This window comes from Hyalella azteca, unplaced genomic scaffold, assembly GCF_000764305.2.
Source record: "Hyalella azteca isolate HAZT.00-mixed unplaced genomic scaffold, Hazt_2.0.2 contig9639, whole genome shotgun sequence".
NCBI classification, from domain to species: domain Eukaryota; kingdom Metazoa; phylum Arthropoda; class Malacostraca; order Amphipoda; family Hyalellidae; genus Hyalella; species Hyalella azteca.
In genome coordinates this window covers 101,549-115,399 of record NW_025939705.1, presented here as the reverse complement: position 1 = coordinate 115,399, position 13,851 = coordinate 101,549, and positions in this window count along the sequence as shown.

Sequence of the window (13,851 nt, the reverse complement as noted above, 5' to 3'; positions counted from 1 at the left end):
TTGTTCAACAACTTTAAAATAACATTCGCAGTATGAATTGTTCACTCTGAGAACCTAGAGGAACGAAATAAACTCAATCCAACCAAACCAAACGATCGAGGGAGCGTTTTAAGATAACTTTTGTTACACCACGATCCATCATCTGCCGAAAATCATCAAAATTATATTGTAATTTTGCATTTTGGGCATGGAGCTTATCAACAGGCCACTCAGCAGGTTATGAATATCTACGAATATAGTTTGATGAATTCTTTGATGCTGACTGTATTACGAGCGGCAGGAATGCAAAAACAAGACTAAAGGAAACTCCCTTTCGATTTCACAGTTTTTTTCAGAAATGTCTCAAATATGCCTTTTCGGCTCTATCGTGAAGCTCTTTTCGGCTCTATCTATATCTTTTGTGTTTCGTATTTGAATGAATCATAAATGAAATTTATATCATACAGAAATATTCTGCATCATCTTAAATAACCAATAACAAAAAAATACCATTTTCCGTTTCATACCAAAACCTCTACAGCAGTGGGTCCAAACGTCGACAAACTGCGACAGCTAAATCATGTAGCAGCGAGCCTACGACATGATTCTGGTGAAGTATAGAATTTAATAGTTGTATAAGCCGAACTCTGGCGAGGCAAAGCCTGGAGAGCGCCTTCATTTCATTGGTAGTCATTCAAACACAAGTGCACTAACAATAATTAAAAATGGTATTGAAACGCAAATAATCTTCCCTGTTTAGGTTTCAAATCAATGCCTTTGTCTCTAACCGTATTCAAAGTGTGAACTGAGAGTTTACGGCTACAATTACATGATTACGTACCGAAGAATGGACCTAAACAATCAAGTGTCAGGTTCGACTGGTTACGCACAGTAATGGTGATGGTGCGTGGCGTGCAGTTGTTCGGTACCTGGAAGCCGCTGTACCGCACCATGAACAGTGACATAGTCTGTTTCGTTAGTTCCAGCTGAGTTGCCTGCGGAAGGAACAACAGGCCGGATGAATAAAAAACAACTCACGAAGGTGAGTTGTTTTCACAGTTAACTCATCATTGTTAGACCTAAAACGGACTTTCAATGGCCTCACTCTCATCATTGTATTACTCATAATTCTTCATTGTACGACTCGTTTGTTATCATTAAATGAATATTGATATGCCATTTAAGGAAAAAACAATATGCAATATTGCCCCTATAATTTCTTCTTCCTTGATGTGCTTCTCTAACTCGGATTTCATGACCATCATCTTGCCTTTTGAATGCCCCCAACTCGTCATTGTGTCACCGGCAAATCGTTCCCGCTCGTTACCGCCATAATATTATAAATTCTGGTCCCGCAGATGACCATAACTCACGGACAGGTTGAAGTATGGATCAGAGTCACCCTGGTCCGCAAGGGTGATGTTGAACTGGCAAGGATGCACCCCATAAGGGTAGATCGTCAGGTCGAAGTTGCAGAGCAGAGTGAAGGAAGTGAGCTCCATGCGGACGAGTTCGGCTTGGAACAGGCGCTCTGAACTCGGTGAGATACAATCAATCGTATGAGTTGCTGAAATTTTATTTTAATCTATTCAGCCGAACATGCGGCAATGAATAAGTTCTTTTACCCATTCCCTGTTTGTTTTATACATAGTGATCTTTTTTTCATTTTTTGATTTTTTTATATTTATAGCGATATGATTTCTTCAAACCAATCGCTTCCAGAGAAGTGCGTTTTTTTTCAATATTTTTAAATTTCAAGATTGAACTCAACCCTGTTAGCGGCAGATAGACTTTTTAAATCTCGTAATAATTGGTTATCATAATTAACCAATTATCACAATTTTTTTCATTCTGATTCATAATTGTAACACCAGGTACAATATGGGTGCTTACAAGAACTGCCAGCACCTATAAAAGTTGATGCAGTTTACTCTGTGTTAGGCGGCGTTGAGTTGGGACGAACTACCACTGATATGGTTTGATTCCGATCAGATAATAATGTTTTGCGTGCCACTGGATTGGACAGATGAGGATACAGTGCTATTAATTGGATCGAAACGGGAAAGGCCAAATAGAGTAAATATATGCAGGCAAAAAATTTCAATGATATTAATTGATATATTGATTTTAATCTTCCTCTTAGACTAAACAGTTAGACTTAGACGGACAGTACCCGTTGTCGGTCTCGAGAAACTACGAAATCTTACGAACAATTTCAAAGTTCATGAGTAGAAGGTTCGTTAGCTGAGTAAAAATTATCTGCATCATTACGTATGTGTTAGTCTATTATTATCGTTGGTTTCTCTGCAGGGATGTATAAATCTCCAAGAATCGTAAAGAAAACCGAGCCATATGATTTACACCTCTATCGACGTGTCGCATCCCATAAATCTATCAGTTTTAAAGAATAATGGAGATATGTCTTGATGAGACCCGTGAATAGCTGAATGAAGTGAATAGCTTATGAAATGAATTACACTACTCACTCCTCTGGGTTTTGTAGGTCTTGATAATAGTAGCGCTTCCGCGGTCTGCCAAGAGCGTCGAGATGCTGTTGTTTCCTTGTATGTAATCTCTCTGGTCATCAAACACTAAAGGATCGAAGCGGTATTTCGGGTACCAAATGTCTTCTGAAATGCGGTTCTTCTCCAACTCCTTCTCAAGTTGTACGAATTCCATCCTTGCATCAGACCAAGAAGTTACGACCTGAAGTACGGCATTTTTTAGAGTGGTTTGATTGGATTAAATTAGAGTTAATATATACACAGATTCATGTAAGTAATAAGAACAACTTTCCACTGATATCGGTGAATTTTTTGTTCTTACAACCATGCAGGTGGTAAGAAATGATTCTCTATGAAATGAAAGTATTTCTTAGGGCTTTGCGATATGTCTTGGAGGGGGATGGGTATATGTAAATAAAATTAATTCATGAGCCGTGAAGCACAACTTGGCCTCTAAAATTCGCGTTACAATGTCCTTCCCTTTACTGAACGAAAAATGATAAAACAATAAATCCAGGCAGTTTTTGCAACCACATCGTCTAAATTTCTTAATTCAGATCTCACAGATTTGTGCCACTCACATCAATTTGTGTCTTGATGCGACCGTTACCAATATCCTCGTCTGAAATGGAAGTGATTTTGACAGCAAGTTTGATAGGAAGTTTCATGCTAGGGGCGCGTGTGTTGTCATAGTTCTGTGCGAGGTAGCTGTTCTGATCGCAGTCCACGTCCTCGAAGTCGGGGCACTGCTGCAGCCCGTCGCAGTGCTGCGTCAGGGGGATGCACGAGCCGTCGTTGCACGTGAACTCTTCCTGAGGGCAGAATGGTTTCAGCGATAGTCAGAATATATGTAATGCTTACTATTTTTGTACGAAGATTTTAATTGGTTAGAATTTATGTTATTCAGACACAAATATTAGAGCTTTCGACTTGAGTGAATGAAGCTGCGTGCATATTCATGGTCTCGGTGTAAGGAGCAAGCAAACCAAAGGCTGCTGACACATCACCCATGAGCGGTAGAATTGCCACTATCATTGCCAAATCAATGCTCTAGCGTCCAGTGCGACACAACATTTGTAATAATTGAATAAAATGGTGGTTCCAATGCGATGCTATTTATACATTTAAATTCAACACATCAATAATGCCCATTTAAAATAATTTTTGAACCAAACGCAACAAAATATTTATGCTTATAAGACAAGTTATTAGTATGTACTAAAATAATATGACGTATAACGTTAAATTAGCAATTAAATTAAATTAAATTAAATTCGCAATTTTAGAACTAAATCAACACATTCACCACCAAAAAAAAATATTATTAATATCAATTACATAACAATATTAGTAATTATGATGCAGCGGAACGTTTTTCAACTCGCCTCGGCGCACGCCGAGATGACAGTCTCCTGTTTATAGTCTGGATCGCCAGGTGTGCGAGACCTAAACCTTCCCATGGGAACATCTAGCGCTTGCATGGCTGCCGAGAACAGCAGTTTACCGGTCTTGGTGAACTGATACTCGGTGTTTTCGCTGTTCAGGGAAATGGAGTCACGATACCGGGTGCGGTACACGCTCTGTGATCCACTTTTGTCTAAATAAAACTTCCCAAAGGAGTCCATTCCTTCACCAAGCGCCGAAAATGAAGTTCTCTCTGGAATCTATGTGAAAGGCGACATTTTTTTCGTCATCAATCTTCATATTTTAAAGGTATTTTATTTTTATTTGCCTATAAATTGGTTGCATCAATTGCATGCGCAACCAAGACGCAATCTGAGGCGTGTAATCAAAATTTCACCAACATGACGGAGGTTTTCGGGTACGTTAGATTGAATTTTATGGATTCTATCCTATACCCTCGATTTTTTTACTGCTACGTACTTCAACAAATGATTTATATTGGATGTTATAATTAAATGTTCATGCAAAAACAAACAAGTTAATTAACCAGTTAATTGAACACCCAACCTGAAATACATGTCAAAATCCTTTTCTCCAGACATTGATATCACAACTGGTACAACCTGATAGAATATTTTATCTTTAACTCAAGCTGCTCAAGAAGTACCCACCTCGCACAAGAGTTGCTTTGGCACCTTATTGCCGCAGTCCATCTCCAGCTTCGTAACGCAGTCCATCTCTGATGGAATTTCCATTGAGCAGGTATTGTTCCGGGACCTATTTTTCAGCCAAAACAGGAAGTCGGATCGTATTGCCGTCAGCTTCAGACATAAAAAAGCCAATCAGTTAGAATTTTTTCATTAACTTCTAGGCATTAACTTTTTTGTTTTTATAAAAAAAAATAAAAAATCTTTCACTCATGCATAGAATAAACATAATCTCGAATAATTTATAGACATTCAAGCTCAATGAAATTTACGTGATATCATAAGTAATATTTACTGCAATTTTCAATGAAATCATAATTGAAAGAAGAATTACAACTTGAAGTAATAATTTTAAGAATAATGTTAGTAACACTAGACAACGGGCATCTAATCATTTTATCCCTAAATCGCTGATTAATTAGTGGGTTTGAACGTTTAAATTTCAGATGCTCTCGTAAAATTGACATGGAGATGCTCACCGATTCCTTCATGCTCTTCATTTCAGGGTGGCTGGCAGATGGTAAAACGCCTGTGAACTTCTTGCACCAGCTGGCAGCCTCGTCGTAAGTGAAGCCACCTGTGCCCAGGTAGCGCAGCACCGTGGTGGTGGCGCAGGGGTTCAGATCCAACACTTCCACCCTGGGTTTAGGAAAAAAAGCGTGAGTTACTATTCCAATCACATTTTTGTGTATTAAAGTCGAATTCGATGATTCAATTATCAAAATAAAGCGTGTCATTGATATATAACATATCCCAGGAGCGGTTACCAATAAGATAATAAAAATTATTATTTGTTTGAAAGTGAACCGGGCCATTTTCGGGATATTGGAAATTGCATATAGTTCCAGTATCGTTCTTCCAACAAACGACTTTACATCGTAAAAAGGGAAATTTTTATGTAATCTTAGGGTATAATACATAATTTCATCCTTCAGATTCACAAAAATTCAGGTAAAAATATTTTGATTTGATGGACATCATACGTGCCTAATAATTCAGACAGTGCAGGTTTCAAACAAAAAAGATGGCAATTAAACAATTTATATTTAATCCTAGCGTGATTCCATAACCTCACGCGGGCTCGGGCAGCGCGGGCGGGCGACGGTACGAGGAGTTGAGCGGCGTCCAGGGGCTGCGGTTGGTCGCTGGGTCCAGCTTCACATCGCGGGTCAAAATCACGTTCTTGTCGCGCAAATATCTCATTTCCTGCCAAGATGATCCTGCCACGACGTTGTCCACCGGCGGAGGCTTGCACTGTGCAAGCTCGGTGACCTAAATTCAAGATTTCTTGTTATCGTTGATAAAAGTTTATTAAAAAGCCAAAATAATTCCACTTCTGAAGGCTAGTTTTCGTAAATTTATTTGTCGGCCAACTGTCGGCCTTATGAATTCGAATCATGCTAGAAAGCTAAGGTAAGATATCTAGGAACAACACGGCAGCACCAGCAATAGAAAATTTTGTCAAATGATCATTATATCCGTTCCCTGATGCAACTATTTGGTAGGATGTCACTCACCTCCTCTTGCGAAATTTGTCTGAGCAGCACGACAGGAATAGCAACGTATGCTCCGAAGTCCATGTCGTTCATCATTTCGTAAATAACACCAAACGAGAGCGAGCACTCCGCTGCCTGTGGCTTGTTTACGAGTGCAAGCGTTTAGTAACCAATAATCTTGGCATGTGTCTTTTGACAATATAATAAAATACTCGAACAAATCGTCAAATATTTACATTATTTTACATTGTCATGTACTATCATCTTTTTATTATCCCCACTTGTTTACATGTATTCACATAAAAGTCGTTTTTGCTGGCCACGCAATTCCTGCTGACAGAACCTCGGTCTCTCAACCAACCTGTAGCACTGAACTTGGTGCTTTAAAGACCACCATCGTCCGTTTCTCTACGCCGTTAATGAAGACTTTTGTGCCACTGAATATGGATATGCAGATGTGCACCCACTCACGGATCGGTACTTCGTACTCCAGCACCATATATGTAGGTTGTAAGGGCACCCTCGTTGAAGTACAAAGCCCCGCCTCCGACTTGGATAGGAGATATACATTTTTGATGAGCAAAAGTGATATGCCGATATTAAATATTAAACTTATTCTATATTTCTTTCTTTTTTAACGTGTCATAAAACTTTGTACGTATAATAAATGTAATTTGAGCGTAACTATTCTTTACTTTAGAGCCGGTGCTGAAGTTCAATTGTGTGCTATAATATTCATCATTCGGCAAGCAAAGCTAGCTATATAGTTTATATAGCAGGTAGTAATTTTGGGCTTAGTACTAAACAAATGACCCAGCAATAAATGAAGAAGTTAAATTACCATTTGCGTCTGTCGAGAGGATAGGGAAAATATCTCTCATGACATTGAGAATTAAAAACTATTAAAACGAAAGAGCTTGGTACATGCGGCGAGTTATAGATTAGTTTCCACACACGATGAAGTTCACTCAATTAATTTGAGGGTGAGTTATAAGACCAGTCATAAAATAACGACCAAAAGCGACAAGATTAAAAGTGTCAATTAGGGAGTCAGTCAGTGAAGAACTCACGCAGGATGACGCTCAGAGGGAGAACAGTGAGAAAAGTGGTCGGCTCATCCGATAGGAAAAGTAGCTTGAAGTGCAGGCAGTAGGAGACGGTGGTTAGGTTGGCAGGCAGCGAGAAGCTCGTGGTCAACTGCAGCGCGTCTTGCAGGTAGTTGATCTTCCGCTGCTCGCTGATGGCGAACCCCGGTGTTCCTGTCATTGTAATTTATCGTTCACTGAGAATAAAATAATTTCAAAATTGTATCAAACGCCATATTATACGCAATCTTCTGAAAATATACGAGCAGAGATTATAGCTCCAAAATTTAGAATTTCTCATTCAAAATAGTATATGAGCCATAGCAGTTAATGTTTTTTCTTTCTACTATTAAAACGAGCAGTTTTCTTTCGGGTTTAACCACACATGGTTAACCTTAATCTTAATTTCGCAGTAAGGATATAACTAATTAAGTTTATTTATAATACTGAAGGTAGACTAAACAATCTTTTGCTATTGTAGCAAGTTGATTTCACACTAATACTTTACCATAGAGACAGAAATTTCAATGTCTGAACACTGTTACAAAATTATACACTCGCCATGAATGAGGCTTTGCTGAGTCACAAAAGTCAGCAACACGGAGGATACACACAGCCCGCTGCTCTGCCATGTTTTCAACGCACCAGGCTTGTAAAATACGTGATTTTCAGCTTCACTGAAATGGGTATGTCCTTTTAAGCAGAATAATAAAAGTTAGACGCGCACATCGGACGCAATATGTAAATTGTATGTCATGTAATGAATGACCGACTTTCCAAACATGATGATAATGCAAATAATACACTAAGTTAACTACGAACACAGTGGAGAGAGCGAACGAAAATGAAAATGTGATTATGGAAATGCACTCATCGAACACTCAGAGTGCATAAAATAAGCTCACAATACTAAGATGTTTTAATTAATTGAACAAACTTTTGGGAAAGGGGAGATGCTAAAACAAACGATTAGATAACGTTTTGAGGAGGAAAACGCGCCAATCGCAATTGAAATCGACCACCTTCTGCTACAACATAACATAATATAACATAACATAACATAACATAACATAACATAACATAACATAACACAACACAGAGATGTCGGCGTTGAAAAGTAGGCCTGATGTGGCCTGTCGCCGATTCTTGTACTTTTCGTGACTTGTTCACAGATCTAAAATCGTGTCCTTTGACCGGATCTTTCCAAGACTGACGATAATCTAGTACGCTAATGATTTCCTCATTGTAGCTTTGTAAATGGGGCAGCTGAATTATTATTGATATCTTGGGGTATTATATAGTGGCCAAAAAAGGAGGAGTTAATGTGAATCGTACCGAAAATCAAGTTTTTTCAATGCGATGAATGAAATTAATAAATTTTGAGGCATAGCTTTGCATTCTATAAAGAGAATTTCTGCCCTTAAAGAACAAAATAGATTGGTAACAATGCCAAATTTCTCCATATAATTGTATGATTCCAACAATATTAGAAGTACATGAAAGTATACACAGGCATTTCTTCACGAGAAGAAACGCAGCGCAACACGAAGCATTCGAGGAGAAGCAAGATTCTGATTCGGGCGACAATGGAGACTATTTATATGAATTTGTAACTGCATGCAATGCCCCTAATTTTCAAGGGAACATGTAATCATTAAATTTGTAAATGTTTATTTCGGTTGGCGCCCGGAAAATTGTTTACCCGCCTTAACAGAATAATTTAGACCGCTTATCTTGTTTAATATTCTGAATTATGGTCGCCGGCAAACTGGCATGACCATCGTAAACATGGTATGATTGATACACGTCTTATTATGTGTCCTTTCATCGAAACATTCAATTCTGTTCGGAATCACCCATTGTCAATGTGACGAATCAATTTTTATCTATTAGTCTGCAGCGTGATTGATAACCAGCTGTCTAAAACGATGCAACCCATGTGCATGTGACGTGACCATAAGCAGCGGCGTAAGCCGACTTCTGTCGGTCGCGCCTTAGTCTTCACTTGTGTTGTTGAAGTCGACCTAGCCAGTCACGGTCCGGTCGCTTCCTTAGATTTAGAGGCCTTAGTTTAAGTGAATATATTTGAAATTTAGTGTGGAATTTAATGTGAAATTAAAGTGGAATATTAGTAAAATTGAAACTAAGTTAATTTGCATATAAATAGTTCTTTGATAGGATCAGCACGTTACGATTTGATCAAGGGTCTGGTCGTGACAGTTCATGTGGTCTCCTTTCATTTACAGCCAAACAGATAGCAACCTGTTCACGTATGTTAGATAATTCATGAATAGCCCTGTTGAAGTTTAACTATACGCCTTCGAGCATTGGACTTGGCAGCACTTTGTCCGACGTCTGTCATCCGACGTTGTGTCCTCCGACGTGTGCCGTCCGACCATCCGACGAGTGCCGTCCGACTAACTGATAACTATAACGATAACTGATAACTATAACGATAACTGATAACTATAACGATAACTGATAACTATAACGATAACTGATAACAATAACGATAACTGTATCTAACTTATAACTGAAATTGAATTCCTCTTGTGCACCCACAGCTTCACGATCGTCAGTGGCTGGGAGCGTACGTTGTGAGAAGTTCCTACCAACCGGAGCCTGAGCTATAGGTTTCGCCTACTTTGTGCCAGTTACCTATTTCAATAATTATATTGAACTTGTGACAAAGTCACCACATATATTCTGTTTCCATCCCTTCGTTTTTGTTACCAGCGTGACCAGGGCAGCGTGAAAGATTGTAATTCCTGTTGACGAGGTATATACGCTTAGCCCGATCATGCGGCTCGTAACTTGCTTCATCAGCAAAACGTTTATGATTACCACGCAATTTTGATCTAAAATTTATACGCCAGTACGTCAAATGTGAATTTACACATAAAAAAAACAAGGCAATATTTTCAGAAGTTTGTCTAGATGTCATCATATTTACAGCCGATTGCTCTATGTCGGAGGTTTCGGTCATTCATCACTGGATACATGATAATGTTTAGAGCAGGGGTCCCCAAACTTTTTTCACAGTGGGCCGGATAACCGAAAGAATGACGAGCGCGGGCCGCATAATCATTCTGTTCAATACTTGCAAGCCAGAACGAAAGCTCTTGAAAAAAGCGGAAAAACTAAGTTTACCATTCCATGTTAATCAAAAAATAAAGACAACCAACATTTTATTTACTAAAAAGTTTTCTAAGAAGGTGACGTTAGCAAAAAGATAGTTACATCAGATCTGGTGTGCATATATCCGAATCTCACAAACTAAACAGCAAAAAAGGTTAGTGAGATTTGTGAAACTGACGTTTGGCTTTCCAGATATCATCAATGCTCTGTTTGGAATTGTTGCATCCAATCAAGAGAATTGCTTTCAAATGTTCATCAGTCAATCTCGTTCGACGTGTTGACTTCATATACCTAATTTTTGACAATATTTGCTCACAGACATAATTAAGTTGTTCCAAACACTGATGCCATACCAGCGGCAAATTTCTTCAATTTTGGAAACTCAGGATCAGGTAAGCAGCGGTAAAATTTTACAAGTTGTCCTTCTCTGTGCTTCTCTTTCAACAAGTCATTTGCTTGCAAATCAATGAGCTCCAACTGTAGTTCAACTGGCACATCATCGAGGTTACAATCAAACGGTTTCTGGAACAGAAGAATGTCACTCTCAGTTCTGTCGAGACCTGACAATCTCTCAGAATAGAAAGAATAGAATAGAAGTGTCGGCGTTGAAGAAATAGGCCCATGGCCTGTTGCCGATAACTCTCAAAAAATATAACTCAGTACTCACTGCAGTGAGTGACAGAGAGCGCATTTTCTCGTCGACGAAAACTTGAGGTCACGGACGGACGGACAGACAGACAGACAGACAGACGGACATTGCAAGCACAATAGTGCATTTTTTCCATAAACGAGAAAATGCGATAAAAATGCTATTCGTGTCACAAGTAATCTTTTTTGGAAAATCGAGGTTGCCATCTTCAGCGATTGAAGCGCAAAACTCTCTGAAACAGTGAAAATTAATGAATTTTTCTGCTTCCAAGAAGAAATACAATACATGAATACTTAGATACAATAATTGAAAATAGTAAATTTAAGGCACATAGCGGTCAGGAGGTCTCCGCACGCGCGAAGATTTCCTAGTATTATAATTATAAACTTTAAATTGTATCACATCTCGTATTCCAACCGTTTTATCAAGCAATTTAAAGTACCGTCGACGGGCCTGACGAACTGACGTCGCGGGCCGGATTCGGCCCGCGGGCCGTAGTTTGGTGACCCCTGGTTTAGAGAAACGAGCACTTACGTATGTCGTCGTCTTGATGATTGGCTGTCCCGAATACTTTTTCAGCCCCGAAGTTCTGAAAGATATTAGGTGAAAAATGGCATAGTTGATGATAACAAACTTTCTGAAGTCATGTGGTATCTAACTGATTCAGCTTAAAATTGAGCACGAAAGTTCATATAAATTTCTCGCAATTGACATCGGGCACAGAAGTTTAGCAATTGTCTGCTCACTGCAAAATTATTGAACACAAATATGTCGGCATTTGTTCAGTTAGCTACAATGCCAGAGACAACATTTGGACAAGAAAATCATAGATGCACCTGATTTTTCCGCCAATTTTTTTTCAAATTAAGAGCATTCAAAAACTTTATATACATATTATGATATTTTTCTTTGCATGATGCATTCATGAACTAGTCACGAAGTCAAGTCACATGTAAAAACTAGTCACGAAGCCAAGAGGCATATATTGTCTCGATGTGATTAATGTCTTTGAAGAATAAAGGAAAATGAGTTCAACCCAGAACGATGTTTAGGAAAGTCACATTCATTCGTCAGAGATGTGCGGACAGATTAAGGCCGGGTATACACCATACTGTTCGACTCGTGCCAGGCATATGCAAGTTACGTTCCAGTCCAATATTCCTTTGTGCATTTCCATAAAAGCATTGACACCATGGGCATGGTAGGTGCCTTCACGTGTAACCGGAAACACTGCCGCGAAGTAAAAATAATTACTGGTAGCGTGCCGACTGGATGATTTTCCTATTGGTTTTAACACAAGGGCTAAAGAGTCGCTCTTTGGTCCGGCTCCAAATTCCCTTGCGTTGGAGAGAGAAGGAATGAACACGAGGAACTTTTCGTATTATATTGGTGATCTTCTGGCGATACACAAATTACAGTGCACGAGGGCACACAATTTATAATTTGTTAAAAGTCCATAAGCACTATGTCGACGTTTGCAGCAATTTTTATTGATATCGTCACATGTACAGGAGATGATTCCTAATACACTGTCGAGAACCACAGAAGCGGAGAGTAGGGTACAGGTTTGAACTGCATCACACTGCCGACAACCAGCTGCAGTTAGTAGAGGTACGAGCCCTAGTACACTGCCAAGAACACAGAAATGTACAGCAAGGGATACGGGTTCTAGCCGCACCACGATGCTAAAAATCAGCTACAAAGATTAGGGGTACGAGCCCTAATACACTACTAAGAAACACAAAAGTGGGATGGCAGTTACGCCCCAAAGGCATGTGCCCTCAATGAGCCGCTGACAATATAATCTAGCGCAGAGGTTATTTTCTCCAACGACTCGGGGGTACGAATGGCACGATTATGAACCGCCCGAAACGACGCCCGCAGCTGGGATCAGCCAGAATTCTACCTTTCGCCGTACTTAGTCCATTAGAGGCTCTCTTTGCGAGAAATTTCCAGAACTACGATGGAGTCTCGGAAGCTCATACCTGGCTCTCTCAATAATTCGAGACGAGACGATCGGACCCCCACCCAGTCACAGAGCACACACAACTTGCCCGCGAGGGGTAACTCAGCTAAAATAATCTCATTACGATACCTCGTTTACAAGGCGCACGAAACGGGCTGTTAACACTCTCTATGAGCAAACAGAAAAGATAATGTAATATAATACAACAAAGCAGAATCATATCCCAATTCTTCGGTCACATATTATTTAGTGATGATATTAATAGACGAGAGTCGATTTATGACAGAGTTACTCTCAAAAATACCTAACTCGCAAGCACGAGAGTCAATAACTTCGCAGCACTTCGTCTAGCCAAATGAGCATTGACTAAAATCATTATCAATTACAATGAGAAGTATTATCACCTAATAAAATCATAGTAAAAAAGTTTTAATAGAACATCTACCTCGAAGATGTTTAACCTGTTCACGCAAGATTGCGACGTAACCGTCCTCACCTTAACGATGGTATCGTAGATCGACTTCCCTTATTTATGGACAAACAATAAATCAACTCGATTATCACAATAAAAACAAAGCCCTTCGACAAAATAATTGCAAACATATCATAGAAATAAGTCGAAGCGTTGTCGGGGCTAGCAGGGACGAGTGGCGCTTAGCAGAAGATTGTAACTTAACGCTACCGATAGATAATATCACAGCAAAGGAGATTCCTTTAGAATAGAAGTGTCAGCGTTGAAGAAATAGGCCCATGGCCTGTTGCCGATTCTTGAACTTTTCGTGACTATTCACAAGGGATCCGGCCTTTGGAACCCGATCTTTCCATAGCTGACGATTGATTGAGATAGCTGCTGGACTTATTGCCTGGTCCGTAATTTGCTAGGCATTTTAAGACTGAACATATGCTCCTGCATCGCTTCGTCT